Source organism: Protopterus annectens, chromosome 4.part0 (assembly GCF_019279795.1).
Source record: "Protopterus annectens isolate FY-2018-M chromosome 4.part0, PAN1.0, whole genome shotgun sequence".
In the NCBI taxonomy this organism is placed as follows: domain Eukaryota; kingdom Metazoa; phylum Chordata; order Ceratodontiformes; family Protopteridae; genus Protopterus; species Protopterus annectens.
In genome coordinates this window covers 1,191,090,727-1,191,117,268 of record NC_056733.1, presented here as the reverse complement: position 1 = coordinate 1,191,117,268, position 26,542 = coordinate 1,191,090,727, and positions in this window count along the sequence as shown.

Genomic DNA, 26,542 nt, shown 5'->3' with positions numbered 1-26,542 from the left:
GAAAAAGTTCCGGTTGCCCAGACTTTTTTTCTGTTGGTATAAAGTGCCTCAAAACCTTTTTTTTTTAACATTTAAAAAAAAAAGAGAAAATGGAGCAATGGAGACTTTCTTTTCTCCATTGCTTCCGTTTCAAAGCATTGATGTACTGGGTATGCATGGGAATGCAAATCCCATATGCATGTGCAGTACATCAAAATGAACAAGCAGTATACCACAACTGGTGGAAGAACAGTAATCTGCCGTTATACAAAGACATTAATTAAGAAAAGTAAGTATTTTTTTTCCTTAAATAATGTCATTGTATAATAGCAATAACCGACTCCGTGGTTGTGGTGTATTGAAGAATTACCCATGGTTGCCTTTGTTTAATCACTCAGGCTTCGCCTTCATGATTAAACCACACCAACCGTGGGTAAATCTTCAATATACCACACCACGTCATCGGTTGTTGCTTTATTGTATAATGACTTCTACTGATGTCAGTTACTATTGTACCACTGGCAGAAAGTCTGAAGAATTACTGTGACCAGTAGGCAAAAAAACGGAATGAAAAAGGCCCAAATCACAGTTTTAGTTAAATGCTAAACACTGGAGGTGAACCTCATCTTTTTCTAGAAACTTCTGTCCCTTTCATATCCCTCAAACATGTGAAAAGGCCCAAAAAGATTTAAAAGATTGCTATTACAAGATCTCTGCAACAGAGGAGTAAAGTCTAAAAGAACAAATTGTTAGTTAGGTAGAAAGTCACAAGTTGTAAGGGGAGCACGCCATACTATGAGGTAAGAAAAAAGTTATGGAGCAAAAAATAAGACATTCCCCCAAAATTATTCCCACTTTAATCATAAACCAGCCAAAATTCAGGAATGTAGTGTCATAATGACAGGAAATGCAATGTACACATGTATAACATTTTCATACACCTACCCACTACCTCTCAATCTTTTGGCACACAATTCTGAACAAACTAAAATAATTGGTAGAACAAAGTAGTACAATTGTGGACTTGCTAAAAAACATCATTTATGAGGGATATAAGAGAAGTGCCAACCAACCATCTAGAGGCAGACATTCCCACAACTACCGTCCCCACCCCTTGGCACAAGAATTCTGGACAAAAGCATAAAACCAGGGAATATACCATGCATTACCTGGATGATATGAAGTCCATTTTTCTAGTAGCTTCAGCCCTCAACCTTGTGCTACATAATCATTTTGTGAGCTTGAAACAGCCCCAAAATATCAGGCAAACATTCTACAACATTCTCCCAGGCTGCATCCATGATCTCTTATCACAATAATTCTAGTAGACAAAGCCAAAAATAATGGCAGAACAAATGCTTAACATCAAGGACAGCTTAAAACATTGCTATGATAAACTTAGAAAGATACTGGAATACCAGGGTTTGCATTAGCATGCATTAAAACAGTACATTCTGCAGAATTTTCACAGACCCCCCCCCCAGTGTCTCAGCAAAATAACACTAGACAAAGTAAACACAAACTAAAAAAATGAGACAAAGGCGTAACATTATGAATTTAAAACATTGTACTTATGAACTAAAAGATGCCAAGACATTTTGCAGGAGCATGCAATGCATGACATACATTTTTGATGAGAAACAGTCTAAAATTACCAGACAAACATCTAAACATTGTGCGACATTCTGGCATTCTAGCAGACCTAGCCCTCTCTTAATCTATCAACTTAACAGTTCCAGACAAAGCCAAAAACAATCACAGAACAAAGGTGTAACATCAGGGATAAACTTAGAATGAGATAAGAATAACAAGGTTTACATGATCATTTATTATAATATCAGTACATTCTGCAGAATTCTCAAAGCTCCCCCAATGTCTTAGCACAATTCTGAATGAGGTAAAAGCAAAATAAGAAGCAAGACATAGGCGTAACATTAGAGATTTTAAACAATGTATTTATGAACTAATAAAGATAGCAGAACAAATTTTTCAGTAGTATGCATTGTGTGAATCCATATTTTTGATGAGGAACAGACCAAAAGTACCAGGCAAACATCTAATTATGTGACAATTTCAGAGCCCCTACCCCTCTATTAACCTCTCAGGTTAACAATTCTGCACACAGCCAAAAATAACTGCAGAACAAACGTGAAACATCACGGATAGTTTAAAACATTGCTATGATAAACATCAGTCAATTTTGCAGAATTCTCACCCCCCCCCCCCCCCACACACACACACACACACACACAAAGTCTCAGCACAATAATTCTGGATGAAATAAAACAAAATAAAAACAAGACAAAGGCTTAACATTAACAATGTGTTTACACATTCCTTGGGATTCATGAAGCTTGCGCCAGGCGCAGGCATAGTGTAGGCGGTATAATGCCAAATATGGCCACCGAGCGATTCAGGTACGATCCAATTCCACGTGCACTACTAGCATATGCCATACATGACATCAGCAGTGGGGTGTGCCACTGTAGCTGTAAGCACATTGGAACAATGCAAATCCGGGCTGCCCATTGCTAAGTAAAGCCTCAGGATAGGGGGTGGGGATGTAGGTATAGCATAGTTTAGCTGAAAGCACATATGGTGCCCGAAAGCGCATGTGTATGTGGATGAAAATGTGCCCAAAACCCGTGCACCATAGCTCAAACAGGAAGGTTAGGGGAAGAAAATAAGAAAATGCAGCAGTAGGGTAATTGGAGTACAACTGAGCAATTAACACCTATTAACTCCCAGTGGGCAATCGATGCAGCTAACAAGTCTGCTCGCAGCAACCTGCAGAACAGGATAGGGGAGGTGTCGGATTGCAAAGAAAAGAGAACTGTCACCGCAGAGCAAAGAAAACCTGCAGCAGATCAGCTATAGAACACATTTCACAGGATAAGCCAGGTTTTGGAAAGTACAAAAGAAAGTAGGCTGCTGGATGCATGCCAGAAAATGGGAGGGGAAACGTTAAGAAATGTTAAGGGAAGGGCAAGAGGTAATCCACGGCAGCTAAATGTAATTCAACACCAAAGGCACCACCATAGCAGTACCTGTGGTAAAACACATAAGATACCCTGTAGCTCCGATTGTACATACACACCCTATGACATCATCAGTGTTCAAAGCACAATAGTATAAAGTATGAAGGCACCTCACACACACCTGTGTATTCCCAAACACTGCACCATCGATGTAAACAGACGGGGAACTTTTACAATGTACATGTTGGGAGCTGCCATAACTGTGATTCATCACCATGTGTTGGTGACTGAAGGTGTTGTGGAGGATGATGCTGACAACCACAGCAGGCCCTGGAGGAGGAGAAGAGTGTTCAGACCAAGGTTAACCTACCAGGGGCTACATGATCTGGAGATAGTAGAGCATTACAGGGTGGACAGGGACATCTTACAGCAAATAGTTGAGCTGTGCTGGCCATGCCTGAGATCCAGAAACAACAGAGGGGAACCCATCCAAGTGGACACAAAGGTATGTGTAAGCGTGAGAATACTAGCTAGAGGTACCTTTCAAATGCCAACTGGAGATATAATGGAGATCTCACAGGCATCAGCATCCAGGATACTACACCAGTTCCTGGATGCCATGTTACCACATGCCAATGAGCATATATACTTCCCCCGAACTCAGGAGGAGTTGGCCAGCAATATGTGTCTCTTCCACCATGTGGCACACTACCCGGAGGTACTGGGGGCGATAGACTGCACGCACATACATATCAAGTCACCACCCGGTGAGCATGGTAGGCACTACATAAACCGCAAGGGATACCACTCCATCAACTGCCAGGTCATGTGCAATGCCAAGAGCATTATCATGGATGTGTGTGCTGGCAGCCCTGGAAGCTACCATGACTCCCACATCTGGCATGCCTCACAGCTGTATCAGGTATTTGTCAGGGGGGACATCCCATATGGCCACCTTGTGGGGGATGGCGGCTATGCACTGGAGCCGTGGATGATGACTCCCATCAGAAATGCACACACACACACCTATGCAAGAATGCCATAATGAGGCACACGCACAAACCAGAATCATCATAGAACATGTGTTTGGGATGCTAAAATCATGGTTCCATTGCTTGGACATATCTGGTGCAGCCTTGCAATACTCTCCAGGCACGTGTGCCCACATCTTCATAGTATGTGCCATGCTACATAATATGATCCTGTGGAAACAGCTGCAGCAGGGACATAATGGTGAAGGCCCTCACAGCCCACCGCAATTGCCAACGCCATCACAGGCACAGAGGGATTCAGACAATGAACACCCTGCGCCAGCCCCAGTAGGCAGATGGAGGAGTGCCCAATATGCCCACGCCTTGGCAAACAGGGAACGTATAGCACATACACTGACAGTGTAGGCCCCTATGGACTGACACACCTCTCCACCTGCACACACAGTAAACTGGATGGCACACACACACGACCATCTGTAAATTGTAATGTATAGGTGGCCTACTGTGTGAATCCTACATAGGCAGCCCTCAACCATTGCACACACAAAAGCTATTGGAACAAGGAAAGTCAGCACCTGAACAGTACACACACCTAACAGTATATGTTGATACTGTATGTATAGGTTCTTAGGTACATCGGTAGGTACATGCCCGATTGTCAGAGGCCATTCATCAACCGAGGCAAACAGTGTCTGCTGTCACCACCACATCGATTAACCAACTGTCCCTCAGTGGAGCAGAGCCAATTGTGGGATCCACGTGTGTAATCACTGTTCCCCAAACACTCTGCATGGATTCCCTGGTGTGTTAATGAGGGGCCCCATATAATGTAATCAGGGATGTAGTGGCAAAGCATGGGGAGTACCAGTGACAGGTATCTGTCACCCCAGCATGCTCCACCTATGGTTGTGTGAAGGTGTAGCACATTATAGTGTGTGGCTCACTGTGACATAGATTCCCAATGCTGGAGCACATCCATTAAACATCACTTGGACATACCATTAATAGGTCTCATCCATATGTAAACTAACTGAGTTACACATTTGATTGCAGTATGGAGTAACAGCCATAGTACAGTCCACATACAAAACACCATAACACATGTACAAATCCCAGATGCCCAAGTGGTAAATGCACTGACTGTTGTGCATGTTCCCAGTTCCACGTCCTGCAAGGGCTGTTACGTAATCCCGAAGGCATGAATAATGGATGTTGGATGCAGGTCATCAGATCAGGTTTAGCACATGTTAGTGGGTTTATGCATTGGCAAGTGCTGGTAAGCGTCGTTTAAACATGACTATACGGATATGAGTGAAACAGGGCTAAGCTTTGCTGAATATCACGCAGATCACAGTCAACGATGTCCAGAACAGGTGAAACTAGCATTATTCACCCCTGTACTAATAGTGCCTGCTCTGAAAGGTAAAACGACCACTGCCAGGTGTAGAACATGCAATCATGTACACAATCACCTAACACTAAGCTACCCGAGATGTACCAACGGCAGGTGTGTATTGTGACAGGTTAAAACACAAACATGCGGAGTTCAGGAAACAGTATACACCGCCATGTACACAACGAAAGGTGTGTTCTCCCTCTCACTCTCTCTCTCTCTCTCTCTCTATATATATATATATATATATATATATATATATATATATATAAAATAGAGATAGAAAGGGTGATAGAGAGATATATGTCGATATATACGGATTCACCTATATCTGCAAATATATAGATAGGTCTATGATATGTACACAACCATGGAGGTACAAATAAATAGGATACTGCCAACTACCGAATGTTTTACATACCGACACGTATAATCACGAGGCTTAAAGATTGAAAGACCACAGTACCTGAACACTAGAACTGCGAGTAATATTATCATGATGTTAAGGGACATTTAGTTATCGCTACCAGTGCTGCGGTCCAGGTAGGTACTCTGTTCAACTGTGTTTGTGATTGCTGTAATCTGTGTAAGTGTGTGCTGAGGGTGCTGTGTGTGTTTCCATGGGACTGTAATGTGTGTGTGTGTGTGTGTTTGCATCCTGTGTCTGTTAGTGCTAACTCGGAGGTAGATCATTACGGTAGGTGTGGTCCTAGCTGGCCATAGGCATACAGTTACCACCTGTCCCACTTTAAGAGGGACAGCCCCTCCTTGGGCAGTTGTGTCCTGACAACAAATATTAAAAAGGGCAAATGTCCGAGATTGTAGGACATAATTATGTCCCATATATTATGTAATAGTTGCATTAAATAGTTATGCCTGTATCTAAAATACGTAAATGTTACAAGAAACATGATAAGTAGCTAAAGTGCTACAAGAATAAGTATGTATTTAGGATAAAAGTACATTCTATCCTGTGTACTGACTGTGGGTATGTGTCAGCCTGTAAACACCGATGTGTGTCCTGCAAATGTCTTACTATGGCCATTTGAAAAGGTGGCAACCCATGCCAAAGAGTTTCAGTCACCAACACAACTGCAATGAGTGCAAATATCTGTGACAGAAATACATGAGACAGCTGTCATTTAGTAACATTCCCTTACATATCGATGTATTTCCGGAAGTATTGAAGTATCAACCTCACCTGCATGCTATATAGGAACCAATTAACAATGGCTCAATGTATAAGCCTGCAACAACCATAGTTTTAGTCTACTAAATGATAGGTCTACAATTAGAGAAGGAGCCCACACACACATATGGAATATGTAGAAATGCAGTCCCCACAAACCTGTATATGCTATGTACACCCATCTACATCTCCCCCACTCTCGAAACAATTGCAATACAGACTGTAATAACATCACAAACATCCACTCACTCAATTACATCTGCAGAAGTGTTAACATACCTTGTGAGAGACACATTTGTAATGGCGCCATGTGAAATCGTAGCTGTTGTATAATGGAACAGACGACGATGTTACAGGTTTTGTTTGCAATAGACCCTTATCAGATGGTTGAGATGACAGGTACACTCACATGTAAAACCACATACTCTAGCCGTCACACACAATCCACGGGGGACATGAATTCAAAATATCCATGTCTCTCCAAATAGCAGTTGCAATTCCTTACAACAAAACACATACAGGCCGTCTCCCCAAAGGTAGGACAAAAGGGCAACGCCCAAGTGGAGAATTCAATTATACCCCACCATTGCCACGTAATTGGTGAATGGAGTAGCTGCACAGCTGATGTGCATGTAATAATTTACTCAGGAACACCAATTGGTGGCAGGATACCACATGTTACAGGTATCTACGTATATAAGGATGCCTTGCCATACATTCAAACTGTATGCCCATACCATAGAACCGTTTAAACAGGAAAGGTGTAAGAGAGATATACTCAGAACGCTAACAAGGTATGTAGAACACTCAGTATGTTAGTGCATGTAGAGCCTGTTTTGTATTGATTAAAGTGTATGCAATGCATAAAGTGGGAAAAGGTATTATGTAGTGATGTCTTGTTGAGCATAGTAATGCTTGTAGAAATTGTGTGTCCTGCTGTGGGCCACAAGGTAAACATCGCATACACCACAAGGGATGCTACATGAGGCCTTTAAACAGAACAATTCCACACCACCCGCCATCAGTGGTAGGGTTTGCCCAACAAGTACGTGCCATAGCAGGGGATAGTATATGTTGATATACTGTCACAGTAGGCATGTGTATGGGCATATAACGAGAATAACATGCCTAAGGTGGTCCTGCTGTGCAAGGATGTTTTGCATTATGGGATAATATTTAAAATCTGTGTAATGTACAGTATTTTAGGTAGATATGTCAGATATTTTACACAGCATAACTGTTATATCATGCAAACAAAAGGTATGTCTATTGGCATGTACAATACACAATAACAGGATACATATGGCTTGTATTCACAGGACACTGTAACAGCATGATAGCTAATTGAAATGGAAGAGCTACTCAATTATTCATGCACAAAGGACATGTAATAGCTTCACAGGTTCATAGTTAGGTACTATGCTGTCTGGCCAAGTCCATTTGTAAGCCCAACTATAGTGTTTTCACCAGCGGCACCTCCCTAGGGTAGTGTCCTGTGAACAGCAGAGCCATTTGTTACCTGCACCCATGTACAGTACAGCCACTGCAGTGATCCCTGGTGTACTTGTGTGTCTCCTATCCACCCATCGAGGTATCTCATGAAGAGTGCTAGTGAGGGTCCCTGCTTGATGTACATAGGAATCATGTTCCAAAACATGGTGAGTGTCTGGTTCAGGAATGTATCCCTCAAGCACGTCCCATTCATCGCTGCATTTGTGTACATATCCATGAGCATGTTGCTCTCAGTGGCTTTTGCTTATGTTGCTTATGTGGAGTATATCCATCAATATTGTTGTGGACATGGGCCCTGTATGTTCAGCAGAGGTCACCCATGAGTATGCAGTATGCAAATGTGCACAGTTGTGGTGTCTGTAGTTGTGCTGCATACGTCATCCTTCGGAGGTCAATAATCCTCATGGTGTGTTAATGTTGTGGTATGTAAAGCCGTTGCTGTTTTGTAAGGTACACCCCAAAAGGGGTGTTGTACCCTTGAATGTGTGTCATACTTCAGGAGTATAGCGGTACAATGGGTGCCTTTGTTCCAGCTACAAACCCATTACAGATAAGGGTGGCCACGTAGAAGGATATCCATGCCACATTGGCAATATGGTTATCAAAGGAGTGGGTGCTATATACGTATATATTAAGATCCCGTATAATGTCACATGTATGTAAGGGACTACTACCTATGTGATAGTCAATGGGTGATTGGTGTAATCCAAAGGGGATGTCTATGCACCTTGTGTTATGCAGCTCATAATGGGAGGCACTGCACTATTACCCTGCTGAGTATGGTCTGCAAGTCCATGAACCTTTATCAATGTAGATGTTAGCAGTACAGATGTAGATGACAGTACGGATGATTTCACACTGCATAGCATACCTGTGACAGGTCATAGGACATCATCACTCATACTGTGTTCCAGCTATACTGAGTATACTAGATGTACCTTTGTATGTTACAGGAGTGTTCTACCAGTGGCCTGTTGACAGAAGCAACACTACAAAAGGTGTCTGAGTGATGTGTGCATATCACACCAGTGGCAGCTACAGTAAAACAGGGTTAATGTTTTGTACTCCCCCCTCATTGTAGCCCATACCACACAGACAAATGGGAGGTATCTGCGTATGTAAGGATGTGAATGGCCATGACCTAGGAGCAATAGCTGTCTCAGTGTTGTGGACAACATACAGAATGGGCTTTGTGGGTGAGGTATGTGACATATGTGCACAATCTGACAGCTGCTAATAGCATTGTCACCGCTAGGTGAATATCCCTGTACCCATTAACTACCACCTAGGCAGCGGTCAACATTATGGACACTGTGTGTAAGGGATGGTGCTGTGCAGTTCACCTCCCTGAGCTGGTGACATCTCCAGGCCTATTAGGTAGTCATACGAGGCACCCAAGTCATGACAGGGTGCCATCCATGAGCATGGAGATCATTGGACAGGCATACTCAGCACTCGGGTGACCAATATAGGATCACATATCACCTTTAAGGGGTATTGGCCATGCGTGGATGGGTGACACCAGCCTTCACAATCCTCACTTCCACTATGCAGCATGCTGGCTACCTTGCATAAAGACATGTGCAACACTGTGATGTTGGACATGCTACACGTACATATCCTGATCTGAAAGACATATGTCATGGACAACCACCTTCCTACTACAAGGATCGCCACATGCTGGACAGATCCCTGTGCCATACATGTTACATACTCCTGCCATACCATGGAACCCTGTCCCTCAAAGCTGCACATGTCATCTCTGTCATACATGGTGCGATGACCGCATGGTAGAGGTATCATTAACTGTCTGGATCAGTAATGGGGCACTGATGCACTTGGCGGTGGCAAAATGGCTGTCGGATACAGCTAGAAAACCTCACATCCTATGCCCATACATGGCCCAGGGCATACACACTACTGCATGACCTTGCCCGTACATGCTATAGTTGATAACCATCCCTGCGAATAACGTCCGGCTAGCCATTGTCCCATGTGTATCACATGTGCAACACAGGCGATACTTGTCAGGACGTTGAACTGCTGTACAGTGCCTTGTAGATGTATACGGCAAAACACATGCATGTAAACGTTTCCGTGTGCATGTCTGCATTGTCACTGCTCATGTCCGTTAAGGCAGTGTATGATATGTGACAAATACACAGCATCAAGGTCAACAGCATTACTGTGGACACATCCAGACATGTGCTGATAGGTAAGAACACCAGTACAGGCAAACAGACATGCCCACATCAAGAAAGCATTCACATGGAGTATGAGCAATGTAATGAGGTGACACACATATATGGTGATGATATCCAATGTACAACGGGTGTTACATGTGTGTGACACAAACATGTCAGTCAAGTCAGTGTCATGATGATTTGCAAAGATAACTGTTCATATGCACTAGATTTAATACAAATGTATGTGCAGCTGTAACACTGTACATCTCTGTGATTATGTGACCTGTCTCCATCATTACATCTTCCAGATAATGCCTCATTCACACCCGCCAGCGTATAGCGGCCTGGAGAATGGTGCCCTCATACCGTATCTCCATGATAACTATGAGGTATTGTTCAGCCATGTGCCACAGCATGTACAGCAGCGTGACGACCTGTGGCAGGAACTTTGCAGGAGGGTTAATGATGTTGGTGGCCATAGCCGCACCTACCAGCAGGTGCACAGACACTGCACGGACCTGATACGACATGCGAAACAGCGTGCCAATGCAATCGCCAAGGAACAAGGTAGAACAGGTGGTGGGCCATCAACCCAGCCCCCACTCACACCTACTGAGGAGCTACTGACCAGCCTGGGGACACCCTCAGAACAGCATCCACAAACACTAGCTGCCATTGTGGAGGTGGTTGTCTCCCAACCCCCGAGCCTGAAGTTGCCTGGTAAGTCACTACTGCACATACAACTATTATATCCCATTTAGTTGCATGTGTCACTGTACAATATGTAATGTAACATCATATGCAAGGTATGTTTACACACATGCCGCATACTATAGTATGCTACCCTGTGTATGCACACATGTGCATACTATATGCTATTATACAGGCGAATGTGTTAACATGCACAGTGCACCCTGTAGCTGTCATACAGTCATGGATAATGTTCAAACTGCTGTGTCTCCCCTATAGAGGTACCTCTGGTGTGCCGCACAGACATCAGTCCATTGCAGGTGAGACAGTTATCAGTATCAGGCATGTTAATGCATAGATCTATTCGCCATGTGGCCAGTTAACACATGTACACATAATGTATGGTCCAGTCACAATATACAGGTCGCATCTGTCAACAATCAAACTGGCTACCCATGTGCAATATATACAAACTAAATGAAACACCGACATGAAACCACAGTATCTGTCATTGCTAGATGTGTGGACAGCTGTGCATACAATGGTGGAGGTGTTGTTCAATGTAGGAATATGTACTATACATTGGAACAACACATGTGTGGTACGCAAACAGTGCCACGCAGTGAGCTGGGATATGGGCAGCCCACAGGATTCATCATTGTAGAATATGCCTCTGCAATGGGTGCACACATTGTGATGTGCCATCTGACATGTCCCAGACATGTAGTGTTCCGGCTGCGACATTGTCTCACTATCCCATAATACATACCCCACATACCAAACATACAGCCCCTTGTCTGCATAACCCTGTGGACAGTGATGTATCTGACATCTATGGGTGTATGTCATATGGGACAACACAGACATGTGAGATAGTCGGCCATCGCAAACATTTGGCCAACACATGTTCACACATGGCCATGGAGGATGGCCAGAGACATGTAGCAACACACAGTAGATGTGATGTGTATACACCCTGTTGCACATTGTCCACACATGGTCCGACTATAGCCTTTGTTGAATGGTTATATAGTTGATGTGGAACACTGGACATCCTAAAAGCCTGTGCACAGCTTGTGGATGTGTCACTTAATTCGACCATATAAGATGTGTTGAACATCATGACTGTGTCACAGCATGACAGTAGTCACCTGTACAGCTTCCACAGACATAGCCACCACATCAGGCCACAGATACTGTACATTTCCCTTGCTGCTGTTAGACATCACTGTCAGCCATGCACCTCGTGTGTGTGGTACATAAATGTCATGTGGGAAATGGTGTATTGACAAGTCTGCCATGTGTGGACATGGTTGCCAGGCAGCTAAGACATTTTAGTAGTTGTGCAGGGGTGTCATCCGTAGGTCTTCCAGTGACCTGTCACATGACACAGCACGGTTTAGTGTGTATACACCTCAGCGACGTGGGTCACAATCCACAGTAGTTATGTAATGTGTATGCATGCAGTCATGGCTATGCACTGTGTGTATATTCCACACTGTATAGCAATATAGACACCTCATGATGCCATGCAATGGCACAGTGTCTGTACTTCACACTGTATAGCAATGTAGACGCCTCATACTACCCTTCAATGCTCACGCACATCTGCTAAAAGTGCATTCTATCTGTAGGGCATACAGACAACACTGCAATGTGATATCCATTACACTGCTGTACATGTGTCAGGACACCATTGTGTCAGACATGTATGCATGTCAATGCACATGTCAGCAGATTACATGTCATACTACATGTTAATGTCAAGGTCACATCAGCCATGTGTACTGTTAACCTGTGCTGGTCCACATGGTGTATCACAGGGATGCATGCTTACTACCATGATTGTGTGAACTGCATGGCTTCTGATATGACACCTGCTTGCTGTTGTGTGCAACCCAGGGATGTATGCTAACTACCACTATTAATGTCTGAGCTGCATGCCGTCTGCTGTATCACATGCATGCTGCATGCCTTCTGTCAAATCACATGCATGGTCTGTCTCTGTGTCTGTGTGTGTGTGTCTGTCTCTGTGTCTGTGTGTCTGTGTCTGACTCTGTGTGTGTCTGTCTCTGTGTGTGTCTGTCTCTGTGTGTGTCTGTCTGTGTGTGTGTCTGTCTGTGTGTGTCTGTGTCTGTCTCTCTGTCTCTGTCTGTGTGTCTGTGTCTCTGTCTGTGTGTCTGTGTCTTTGTCTCTGTCTGTGTGTCTGTGTCTCTGTCTCTGTCTCTGTCTGTGTCTCTGTCTCTCTGTCTCGGTCTGTGTCTGTGTCTATGTCTCTGTCTGTGTGTCTGTGTCTCTGTCTCTGTCTGTGTGTCTGTGTCTCTGTCTGTGTGTCTGTGTCTCTATTATAATGTATAGTCTTTCTTTGCATTCACAGGTGATGTAGGTGCGTTACCCTCCTGCGGTCCACATGATGTTAGTGTCCCCACAGACTCTAGCAGTGATGAACATATGTATGAGGTACAGGCAGCATTGTCACGGGCTGAATCTGTGCCAATGGTTGCCATCCCAGCTATATCTCCCTCTTCCCCGCACACAGTTCTCATGCCAACACATACCCCATCGCCAGTGGCCATAGAGGAAGGACAGTCAGTGTGTGTTAGCTTGGAACAGGAATGTGTGGTGGCTACAGAAGGTGTGTCTTCACACCATGGTGTCAGTGTAATGACTGCAGATGTGCCAGACAGGCATGTGACCAGTGCTGCTCGTAGGAGGACCTCTGGCAGACATGCACCTACAGGACAGAGCGCAGTAGTTGGTGTCACCAGACGCATGTTTCAGACTGTAATGGTGGCACAGGCATGTGTTGAATGGCAGAACAGAGAAGGGCAGAGGCTTCAGAGGGCTGCTATCCATTCTTTAAATGACAACATACAGGCATTGGCAAATGCTCAACAGCAGATTGCTGACGTTCTGGACAGGCGATTGGTTGACATGGTTGGAATCCTTGACCGTGGCATGGCAATCTGCGAGCGTGAGCTGTCTGTGCTGGAACATCTGGTAGGAGTGAGGCATAGGCCACGTGGACGTAGGCCAGTTACACCACCTGGTGCAGGTCAACGTGAATGAGCTACCTCAAATGCCTGCTCCCACAGTGCTAGTAACAGTGGCAGTGCAGCTGGTGCTGCACTGTCCACACCAGGACACAGCAGGCCACGTGGACATGGCCCTGGACTTTCCCAACAGGGACACAGTTCCAGTGGACATGTGTCATCGGACAGTAGCCAATCTGTACCTCTGCCTGGTAGCGCCCGTGCAACCCTTGGCAGGCACAGGTCACGTGGCTGTGGCCAGACACAGTGAGCTGTACATCCTGGTCTGTACAATCTGGAGCTGTCAATAATACACCTGTGTAGGCCGGACACATGGCGGAACTGTGTGCACACGTACACGCACACAGCAGAAACATCTGTAGGGCACCGCAACAACCACATGCATAACAACCACACATGTCCAATGAGATCACCGGCCCTAACCCACATACATGATGTCATCCATTGGTGCAGCCTATGCCCCTGGCAAACATTATCACCCTGTGCATATGATGATGCCTGTGCTGCATCCCCTGCCATCCACACCATCGGTGCAGGGACATGCTCATATGGTCTGATGCACAGGGTGAACAGAATAGGGAGATAAGTGCATATTACATTTGTTGTGTACTGTTGACACGCACCAGACATACCATGTAGTACAGGTTTAGAATGCATTGTTATATGTTCACAGTATGTGTCTTGGTAACAACAGTAACAGCATGTTGGTAATTATGCCCTGCTTCCCTCCTTAAGGTCTAATTGCATGTGCCATTACGTTAAAGTGTTTGCAGTTAGAGTGCATTGTTGTATGTTCACAGTATGTGTCTTGGTAACAACAGTAACAGCATGTTGGTAATGATGCCCTGCTTCCCTCCTTAAGGTCTAATTGCATGTGCCAATAAGTAGCAGTGGTTGCAGTTTCCCATGTGTAAATGTGGAGTACTCACAGGCATGTATGGCAATACCAGCATGCTATACGTAGCCTCAACCTCACTGTTAGAAAGGCTACCATTCCACAGATGTCCACACATCTACTGATCCAGAAGCATGTGAGCTGTCTAATAGGCTACAGTGGCTAGAGATGTGACAGCCATACCAGGTCATATCGCAGGAACAGTGACATGGTGCGGGGGGTTTACACAGCGGTCTGACTGATGTCAAGGGTAGAGCCCAGTTGATAGCATGAGGCCTTGCTGTGTAGCAGTAATACACTGTCACATTACAGGATGAGAACACGCACAGACATACACAGAAACACACAGTAACATGCCCACACTCACGGGGTCAACGACACTATAATGCACACTCGATAGTGTTGAGGTGAGGACCCCTGCCTCTGTGGTAATCACCTTCACAGTACTGTGCACCCACATGATGCGACACAGAGAATGAACATGTACAGGTAGCCAGTAAGGCTGAGACCAATGGCATCAACAGGGTAGTAGATTGCATCACCATGAGGGGTTAGGGATCCTGTCTGTTCTGTATGGTAGCATACACCCTCACTCCATGCACCAGACAGCCATACATACATACACACACACACACACACACACACACACACACACACACACACACACACACACACACACTGTGGAGTCCACAAATGTCATTCACATACAGATAGCTGACATGTGTGTGATACACACGCCACCCCTGCCTATGTCTTGCTTTCTACACTTCAGTATGTACAGATCTCTACAACAGTGTATAGGGATGTGTAACAATTGGGATATATTCATACGTGGCATATATGGTCACACAAGCAAACACACATGGCAGTACTGTGAATTATACACCTGCTATATGATACATCTGACAGGCATGCAGCAGTATTGGCCACATTATGTGTACTGACTCTACCTTCGGCAATTGTGCTGCTATATGCACACGGGAGGACGTAAGTGTTACAGGTGTCAAGTGATTTACAGTCAGTAACATTCTGACCGCTGTGTAGGTTGTATGTCTTCACCTTCAAGTAACAGTAACATAGAGTACTGTTTGCACATGTCATGGTAGGACGGCTTGTGACACACCTGTGGGCTGTCTTCAGCAAATATCCATCTGCAAAGGTGGACCACCACTTTATGTACACACATCCATCCATACCTGATGTGCATCCTACTGTACTGTCAGTATTTTACCATATACAGGTGTCAATGATGGGGCTGCATTGCAACTGCATGTTGTAGTTAGACACAGATGAACTGCATACATCAGCTACTGCACATGCATGGTAGCTGAATGCACACCACTACATGTACATGTGTGTTGGTCCTACATTCCTGTCATGTAGCCATGTTTGTATGCATTGCAATTGGTGGACGTGTGATGACATACATGACACATGGACTGTTGTATGATATGATAGTTGCCATGGGTAACTAGAACAGAGGGAATGTTACCTCAGTCAACATTGCTACCTTATGTACTGTTAGCATTCAACAGCCATGGACCTACCGTCCATGTGCATGCATGTGATTGCTGTAGCCACTTGTCTGCATGGAGGACAGCAAAAGCTATGCTATGTACATATGTGTTGTGTGTGTGTGGGCCACGCACATATCCACAGCAATTACATGTATATCATATCCAAACATGAGTGTTTTTTGGTGTACAGCAACAGTCATCTGTTAAAGCTGTATAAGACCCAGGGCCCCTGCTATGTGTAGAGCTGACCTGGTTATGAACAGTGGTATCATTGCATTGCATAACACATGATGGAACCCTGTCAGTACATGTGTAGTCTGCACAGTTGCTGTAGACCTATGTTCAGTCCACTGGTCATGAGTAACATGGTGTTGTAGTAATGTATGGATGTGTGTTGCTGGTCCAAGGACATGGTGACATCTGAGGGCTACATAGTAGAATGTGGCATTTACCACTGTGATCTGCACCTGAGACATCTGTGATGGCTCTTGAGTGTGTACTGGTCAGTACAGGTGAGTGGCCTTCATGTACGTGGGACACTAACACCTGGAGCGGGCAGTCACGGTCTTATGGCCCGCATGTCTGTATCTGAGGTATTTGGTGGTAGTGCTATTGTGCACAACTGTGCCATATGCCAGGTGTTCCTCACTGCAGAGATGTCCGTATTCCCCATTGTTGGATCTGGATTGTCAGCTGTGATTATGAACGCTACACATCTAGCACTGACGACCGGTGTCAGATATATGTAGTGCAACGTTCATGCTAACAATGTTCACTATTGACACACTGTGCCCTTCCGTGTTTAGAATCCATGTGCATGCAAGACAGCCCTTCACTACTACTAAGTGTGTGAGCATGCCCAGTACGCCGTTGTGTAGATGGATACACAGTACATTCCAAACAGACGTGTGCTACTAAGTGTGTGAGCATGCCCAGTGACACCTTGTGTCAGTTATGTGCCTCTGTGTATGGGCATGACCATTGAAATCCTGTATAGCGATAGTGGTCATCCAGGCAACAGATGTCCATACCCCATGTCAGGATGGATTCCTATATTGAACACACTGGTTGACTGTCTTGAAAGGTGTACTGTCTGTGGCGCTTCTCGTATCTATGTAGTGTTGTAATAGTGCTCCGTAGATAGGCAGTTGTCCCGCTCACACCACTGCCGTGTGTTTGTCTCCATCTACCTTGGGACAGTAGTATGCTTTTAGACTGCTCACTCTACATACATTCCCTATCTGCGTCTTTGCCTTTGCTGGTGATGTCATCCACCTAGAAGTATGCCTCTGGGAATGCTGTGTTACAGTAATCTTGGTAGCGTGTTCTATAAATGCGTAATCCTGTAGTGTGATAAGGTAGTTAGGTGTAAGTTCAACTCCCAGCCCTGCCAAGGTGTGTGCGTGTCTGTGTGTTTCCAGCTGCCTGGGGACAGAGTAATGCTTTTAGACTGCTCACTCTCCATACATTCCCTAACGGCGTCTTTGCTTTTGCTGATGATGTCATCCACCTAGAAATATGCCTCCGGGAGTGCTGTGTTCCCGTAATCTCGGTAGCGCATTCTGTAACTGCGTAATGCTGTAGTGTGATAAGGTAGTTAGGTGTATGTTCGAATCCCAGCCCTGCCAAGTGTGTGTTTCCAGCTGCCAGGGGACCGAGTAATGCTTTTAGACTGCTCTCTCTCCATACATTCCCTATCAATGTCTTTGCTGATGATGTCACCTACCTAGAAATATGCCTCTGGGAGTGCTGTGTTCTAGTAAACTCTGTAGCGCGTTCTGTAAATGTGTAATGCTGTAGTGTGATAAAGTAGTCAAGTAGTAAGTTCTATGTTCTAATCCCAGCCCTTGCATGTGTGTTTTCAGCTGCCTGGGGACAGAATAATGTTTTTAGACAGCTCACTCTCCGTACACTTCCTATCGGCATCTTTGCCTTTGCTGATGATGTCACCCACCCAGAAGTATGCCTCTGGGAGTGTTGCAGTGCTGAAACTTGGTAGCGCATTCTGTTACTGCGTAATGCTGTAGTCTGGTTGAATAGACAGATAGGTGCTCGATTCCAAGTCATGGCAGGTGTGTGTGTTTGGCAGTTATACCTTATGTGCTGGTATCTGTGGGTGGCTAGCTGCAGGATGTGTTCAGTGTGTTTTGTTGCTGACCTATATAGTGTCCACAGCCCGCATATTCTGCCAAGACACTGGGCTATCAACACAAACATTCGCCAATAGGTCTGGTGAGTAAATGTCAGCAGCCCTACTCTTACCCTTAATACAGTCTGACCCGTGTGACACAACAAAACACACATGTCTTGATAGTAACAACACTACATGATGCTGGTGGCACATGTAGTTTCTTTTTCATTCCTGTCTAATGCTTTGCTGTCATGTGGTCCACTGTTGTTATATAAATGCAATATCTACATATGTGTGTATATGTATATGTGTGTATGTATATATATATATATATATATATATATATATATATATATATATATATATATATATATATATATATATATATATGTATACATATATATGATATATGTAGATATAGAGAGATAGACATAGATATATACATATATGTCTGGGGACATTAGCACTATTGAATGTTTGTGCCGGATGATCTGTACGTGATAACCTCGGATGTATGTATATCTGCCATGGCGTAGTGGTAATGCACATCGTCTGTTGTGTGCAGGGTCCCGGGTTGTAGTCGTGTAGACACCGGTTATTTTGTTGCTGGGAAGACCATTGGACATCGAATAAGGTGATAGTTAGGCACCTGTTACCATTTATTTATGGATCTGAGCAACACTAAGCAGTGGTTATTAATTTGGAGGTTCGGTATGGGTCATATAACTATTCATTAGAAGACTATACTATGCAGATGAGGTTGACAATAGTGTATCCCATTTATTCCCAGGGTGTGATACTGATCCCCAGAGTGTATGTGTGTAGATAGCCAGGTGCAGGGCTTGAATATAGTTGACAGCGTGGGAGGGGGGGTCAGGCATACTGTACATACATTGCACACCTGTGCCTCATGAGTGCTCCTTCCTTAGCACGCCTAAGCTAGGGGTGTATCTATACCTGCCTGGTGACATTGGGAGGGACAAAAGCAGTAGTGGGGTAGTCAGGGTGAACAGGCTGCACAAACAGGTGATGACAAGCACAATCAGCAGAGTACATGGCCAGCCCACACCTGAACAGTACGGTAATGTGAGCAAGCAGCATACACACAGGTTTCTTCTGCACTCTACACCACCGGTGTATACCTGCGGGGACATTTCACAACACAGTCCAACCAAATGAGAAGGGCTGCAGCAGGGAACATAGACCAACATGTGCAGGAGGCTGAGGGCAGTGAGGATGTGTATGCTGCCGAACATCCCTTACTGGGGTGACATAAGACTTTATAGACCCAGGGTGACTTATCAGGGGCTACATGAGCTGGGGATGGTGGAGCACTATGGGGTGGACAGAGACCTCCTACAGCGGCTTGTTGACCTGTGCCTGCCACACCTGACACATCAAACAGGCTGAGGGAAACCCATCACAGTGGATACCATGGTATGTGTTGGCCTAGGTATACTAGCCACAGGTACCTCCCACAGCACAACTGGGGATATCATGGGGATCTCACAGGCATCTGCATCCAGAGTATTGTACCAGTTCACAGACGCCATGTCAACACATGCTAGTGAGCTCGTACATGTCCTCAATACACTTGATTAGTAGACCAGCAATATGCATCTCTTCAACCACATGGCTGACTACCCTGGGTTGCTGGGTGTTATAGCCTGCACACACGTACACATCAAAGCAACACCCGGTGAGCGGGGTAGGGCCTACATTCACTGCAGGGGCATAACCTCCAACAGCTAGGCCATATGCGATAGTCAAGGCATTAGACTGAATGTGTGTGCTGTCTGCCCTGGAAGCTATGATGATTCCGATATATGGAGTCTGACACAGCTGTACCATACCTTTGCCAATATGGACATCCCCTGCAGTCTCCTAGTGGGGGATGTTGGGTAACCACTGGTGTCATGGCTGATGACACCCATCAGCAATGCACACACACCTGAACACTCACACCATAATGAGGCAGATGCACAGGCAAGACATATAATTGAGCATGTGTTTGGGATGCTCAGGTCACGGTTCTGGTATCTGGACACTTCCGATGGTGCCCAGCAGTATTCAATAGCTACATGCACACAAATTGTTATGGTATTTGCTATGCTACACAATGTGACCCTGCAGTAACAGTTGCAGCAGGAACAGCATGGGGCAAGGCCACATGGCCAAACATCACTGCCAAGGCCTGTACAGGCACAGTGTGACTTGGCGAAGGAACTACCTGAGCAGGGCCCAGTCGTCAACAGGGCCGTGCACTGTATGACCTGCCCTTGGCAAAGAGGCAACACAAGGCATATGCACTGACACAGTAGGTACCCAGGGATTTCACCCTCTCTGGCCCGCACACAGTACAATGGATGCCAAACATTACACTACCTGTGCTCGGCCATGTATAGGAGGTGCACTGTGTGCATCTGACATAGGCAGCCCTCCAGCACCGTCCTCAGGTCCAGAACTCCCCCAGGGTATGTCTATCGACTTAACAATTGGCAGCTGTATTAGAATGTGTCTTTACCTGTTGCTATGGTATGTATGTGAGCATACAAGAGACTTTGGTGGCCGAATGTTACGGCAGCAGATAGTACATGTCCATAGTGGCACCATGACATCTGTAGCACATACGGGGGTCACAATGGTAGCCAGTAGTACACAAGGTGTCCTAGCCCACTGCAGATTATGGACTGAACATCATGTGTGTCCATGCAGCCCACACACGTTCCATGCAGCTGGACAGGTGTGGACCAATACAGACAAATGATATTAAATGGCCTATGGATATGCCCAATGAATGACCCCAACCCCCAGAGACACGCACAGACTACAGCAGGCCAGGCAGTTTGATGTAGGTTGTGAAAGCTAGGACGTCCAACACCACTATGCTGGTATTTAAAGCTGGGATCTGATGTACACTGGCATCCCTCCAAACAGCAATTTCAGTAGGTCCACACTCTGACATGGAGTACCTGGCATACCAGTACAGTAGTGGCAGATGTGTACAACTGTCAGCTGTGCCCCCCGTCGAACATACACATGTGAGAGTCATGTGCGCCACCCCCGGTGCTGTGTAGGACTGTGGATGTGGTTAGATGTCCCCCCACGCTATGCAGAAATGTAGCAACTGTCAATGCCACATGACCATTAGCTACCCTGCAGATACAGCATGACACCTGTCTGTGTAAAACGGTGGGGTCGGCAACACAGTACTGACTATCTGGACATGTGACACATTCGATGCAGTTGACCATACTTGGCATGCTCACACACATGACGGCATGAAGGTAATGTCGGTCGACAACATGCGTAACAGTCATAATGGGCATGCTCACACACTGATCCACAGGACAGCCAGGCCTGCAAACACCAGTGGTCTGCACATATCTGCAAGTACATTGCTATACTGTTGGATGACTGTGCTGTATGGTGTGTGTGTGGTCTATTGTCTGTACATATGCCATAGTGTATTGTTAATTCACATGAGCTATGTGCGCAGGGTACTGCTACCAACACATGAATAGGACGGTTCTTTGTTTGTGGACAGAACGATGCCTTTGGATACAGAGTGGGTAAGGCACATTCCAGCAGGTGTGAGCAGTTGTGCGTGGGTCTGCACAGTGTTTAGCACTGCTGACCTCTGGTTACAGCACCTTATACCCATTCAGACTCCACATTTCTTTGACAGTGCACTACTGGCATACTGGTAGACAAACACGCTTACACCCGCTCGCTCGCCGACATTTGTGCTTACATTTGTCACTCACGCTGGGTGTGTGCGATCCCTTGTGATGCGTATTACATCGGACTACATAACTACAGTATGACTGCAGTATGTCTAACCATTTGGCGACGGCAGACGTTCGACTGTATGGACTCTGCGGCCTGTCCAGTGCCATAATCATATTATATGCATTTTCCTCATACGATCTGCTCCCATCTGCCTGATACATGGAAACCGATACTCTGCAATGCTGACATGTGAATGTTATTTTATTAACGCAGCTGTCCACCGGGTCATGCTACCGCATACCTACTGTATCTTTTCCACCTTTCAGATTTCACGACGGGAGACTGTAGGAGTAACACCTTTCCCACATTGCATGGGACAGTCCCTCATTAGGCATATGTCATGTGACAATACTCTAGCCATTGCAACTGCCCTGATTAGGGGACATTCTCCTATTCTATATGTCTGTAATAGTTGCTTGTTACAGGTCTTGTATAACTGACACGTCGATATGTTATATGAAGTAGCATAAGCAACTTGACTGCTGCTAGACTACGCTTTGATTTGTGCTGATATGTATATTTCTGTACTATGCATGGCTGTAGGTATGTCCTGCCCTGGTACATCTGACACTTCTACAGAGCAGGTCCCACTTTGGCCATTCAGAATGGTGGCGGCCCTATAGGTCCTATATGTAGAGCTATCACATGTGTCAAGGCAACACATACCCACAGCCAGTAGTAAACTGACTACCTCAATGGTTATTCTTGTAGCATTATAATTGCTAATACTGTTTCCTATTACATGTAGCTGTTTCTGATACAACATATTAATTTCTGACACCACTACACACAATATATGGCCTCCTTTCCCGAACTCACAGGCCATGTGCCATAACATTCATTTTGCAGGACACAACTGCCCAGACTGGTGTGTCCCTCAAAGGCGTATGGGTGGTAAACCTCATCTATTATGCTGTCATCTACCTAAGATGGTCAGCAAATTATGCACTTTCCGTCACTAGCAGACCTCACATACCAATGGGGGAGAATGATCACTGTATCAGGAACACTGCATAACACCCTGTGGGACACATTTAGACAATTGGTTCGATTAACCAGACACATTGACAGTCAGAGAGCATATGTATTCATTCATGTTTGTCGAGGTACATGCTGTTTATGACTCCTACATGTTGTCATCTGTCATTACCTGTATTCCACCACCTGTCCACCTAATATCACTAGTTCTGCAAGTGTTTAGTTGGACTTTGTTACATTCTGATTCATAACTATGGACGTCCATGCTAATCAGGTACACGGCACTGATATGGTCCCTTTGCATTCCCCCGATGGTTTACAGACTATCCGGTAGATGTGCTCTTCAGGTATGGGGGGTATAGGTGTCTACTATGCCCACATAGTAATATTAATAACTTCCACTGGGCCGGCCTACTACATCTCTGCCAACCAGCACCTGCACACTTAAGCCCATTATTGTATACCCATGGTTCACCTACCTGTCACCCCTCTACAGTACTCATGAGAACTACTTACTGTGAGTGCAGCTGGGGTATGAGCACACCCCTACACATTGCCCAGTCTCCCCGTCTCGGGACACATGTTGTACGTTTTGTCAACCCATGTGTTATTACACTTGCACAACCTACTTTTCCGTGTACAGCTACATCCTGCTTGTGTCAGTCACTACAGGTTGCCTGTATAGTGAATTTTTGGTGTCCCACAAGGGACCCCATTATCCATGTTTAAAGTATAGACCTTGCAGATCTCTCTCACTGGTACTTTCCTGCTGGTGGTTTGGAATGCAGCGGTGTATTTACCTTTATTGTGTGTTTGTATGTCTGACCGGCCTAGCTGGACAGTGTGGGAGGTAAAATGTTTATTTATTGGACCTCCCAGTAACATATGCCCGGTCTGAACATATGTTACCCCTAATTGCTGTAAAGTAACCTAGTTATGTACATGTGTATAACTACAATGACATATATATTTGTTTTGTGTGTATGTGTATATATCAATACCTGTTGTATGTGTATATATATATATATCTATATATGTATATATTTTTGTGTGTATATACATAAATATATATATATATATATATATATATATATATATATATATATATATATATATATATGGATCACCTTTAAAACCTCGAAATCGCGTTTGCCCGACACACTAATGACCAACACCAAAAGACCGACAACAAAAAACGCCGACAACACAAAACACTGAAAACCATTACACCAACACACTACACGTAAACAACACAGTACACTACATAACATATGCACTATCCCTAACCCAAACCCTAACCCTAAGGTCCGACACTACCGCACACTTACCCTACCTGCACCCTAACCCTAACTCAATTAACCCACCCCTAACCCACAGTCCCTCACTATCGCACACACACTCTACCTGCACCCTAACCCTAACTCACTTAACCCACCCCTAACCCACAGTCCCTCACTATCGCACACACACCCTACCTGCACCCTAACCCTAACTCACTTAACCCACCCCTAACCCACAGTCCCTCACTATCGCACACTTACCTGTCCGCTTCCCTAACACTAAATCCTCACTGATCGCACACTTACCGAGTCCGGGTTCTCACCTTGTCGGTCATCTGTTGTCGGTATTCTCATCCCGTCGGATTCCGTGTCGGCCAAACGCGTTGTCGGGCATCTAAAGGTGACCCATATATATATATATATATATATATATATATATATATATATATATATATATATATATATATATATATATATATATATATATATATATATATATATATATATATATATATATATATATGTATATATATATATATATATATATATGTGTGTGTATCAATATATATATCTATATTATATATATTTTTATCTATATTATACATCTCTGTGTCCGTTAACCAATACATTTCCTGGACATGGACACTTACACATGCATATTGGGTTTTATCTCTGCTTCAACAGCATACTATTGCCTTAGTCATTATGACACCGACACTTCACTCCAGTGAACTTGTGATCAGTATACTGCATGTTATACAGCGGACAGATGTCACACGTTTTTCATGTCTGGGGTACAGCTGATAAGTGTAATGTGATACAGTGTCATTCGACCTATTACTCGTATGCGTAGCCTATTATTCTTGCTACTGTGCTTGTTTCTGTGCACATTCATATTATTATTGTTAATAGAATGAGTGCTTGTATTACAGAGATTATACGTCAGCATATTGATGTCTGCATGTAGTTGTGTCTTTCTGCTTTTCCCGGTTTGGGGTTGTCACAGCAGAACTCCATTTAGCTCATGGTTGGCAGATAGGTTTTACATTCCGGGCTGCCAGCCCTGACGCACAACATCTGACGACGGTACGCCCATTCACACATGTCTCCACGCAGATGGCGCTCTATCTGAGAATCGCTCCTATGTACTAGCTGTTCTTCACGGGCCGCTCCATTGCAACCGGCACAACATACCCTAGCACTCCTGTGTCCATAATCGCATATCCATAGTTTCTCCAGCACACCCGTGTTGAGTTTCCATTTATAACAGCCATTATCCACCTGATATCGCAGCCATGACACACCTTTACACATTGCCCTCTCCAGAGCATTGGGGCCCTATAGACATTTTGTACCGCCTCGTGTATTCACAGGGTCTCCCTCCATTCATATTTGCACATACGTGCCTTTCCTGGTGTTATGGATTGCGAACAATTTGCGGGTTACAAGTGTATGTGGTCACAACATGAACTACATTCCGTCTGTGTATAATGTTGACATAGCACATCAATGATGTTATGGCCACTGGTATAAACCTGCCCCTGGTGTGCATAGCGGTGCTCTACTCACTTTTGTGCAGCTTTATCTGACATATGCTGCGAGCACTTTATAATACCTAACTTGCTCTAGATTCCCTTCACAACCCTTATGTTTGCTTTTTTCTTTCAGCGTTCATTCTTATATATATATATATATATATATATATATATATATATATATATATATATATATATATATATATATATATATATATATATATATATATATATATATATATATATATATATATATATATATATATATACATATATACATATATAAAATTGCATATTTCTTTTATGTTTGTGGATATTTATCTATACACACACATATATATATATATATATATATATATATATATATATATATATATATATATATATATATATATATATATATATATATATGAAAGTTACAGCTGTACAAGACAACATACAT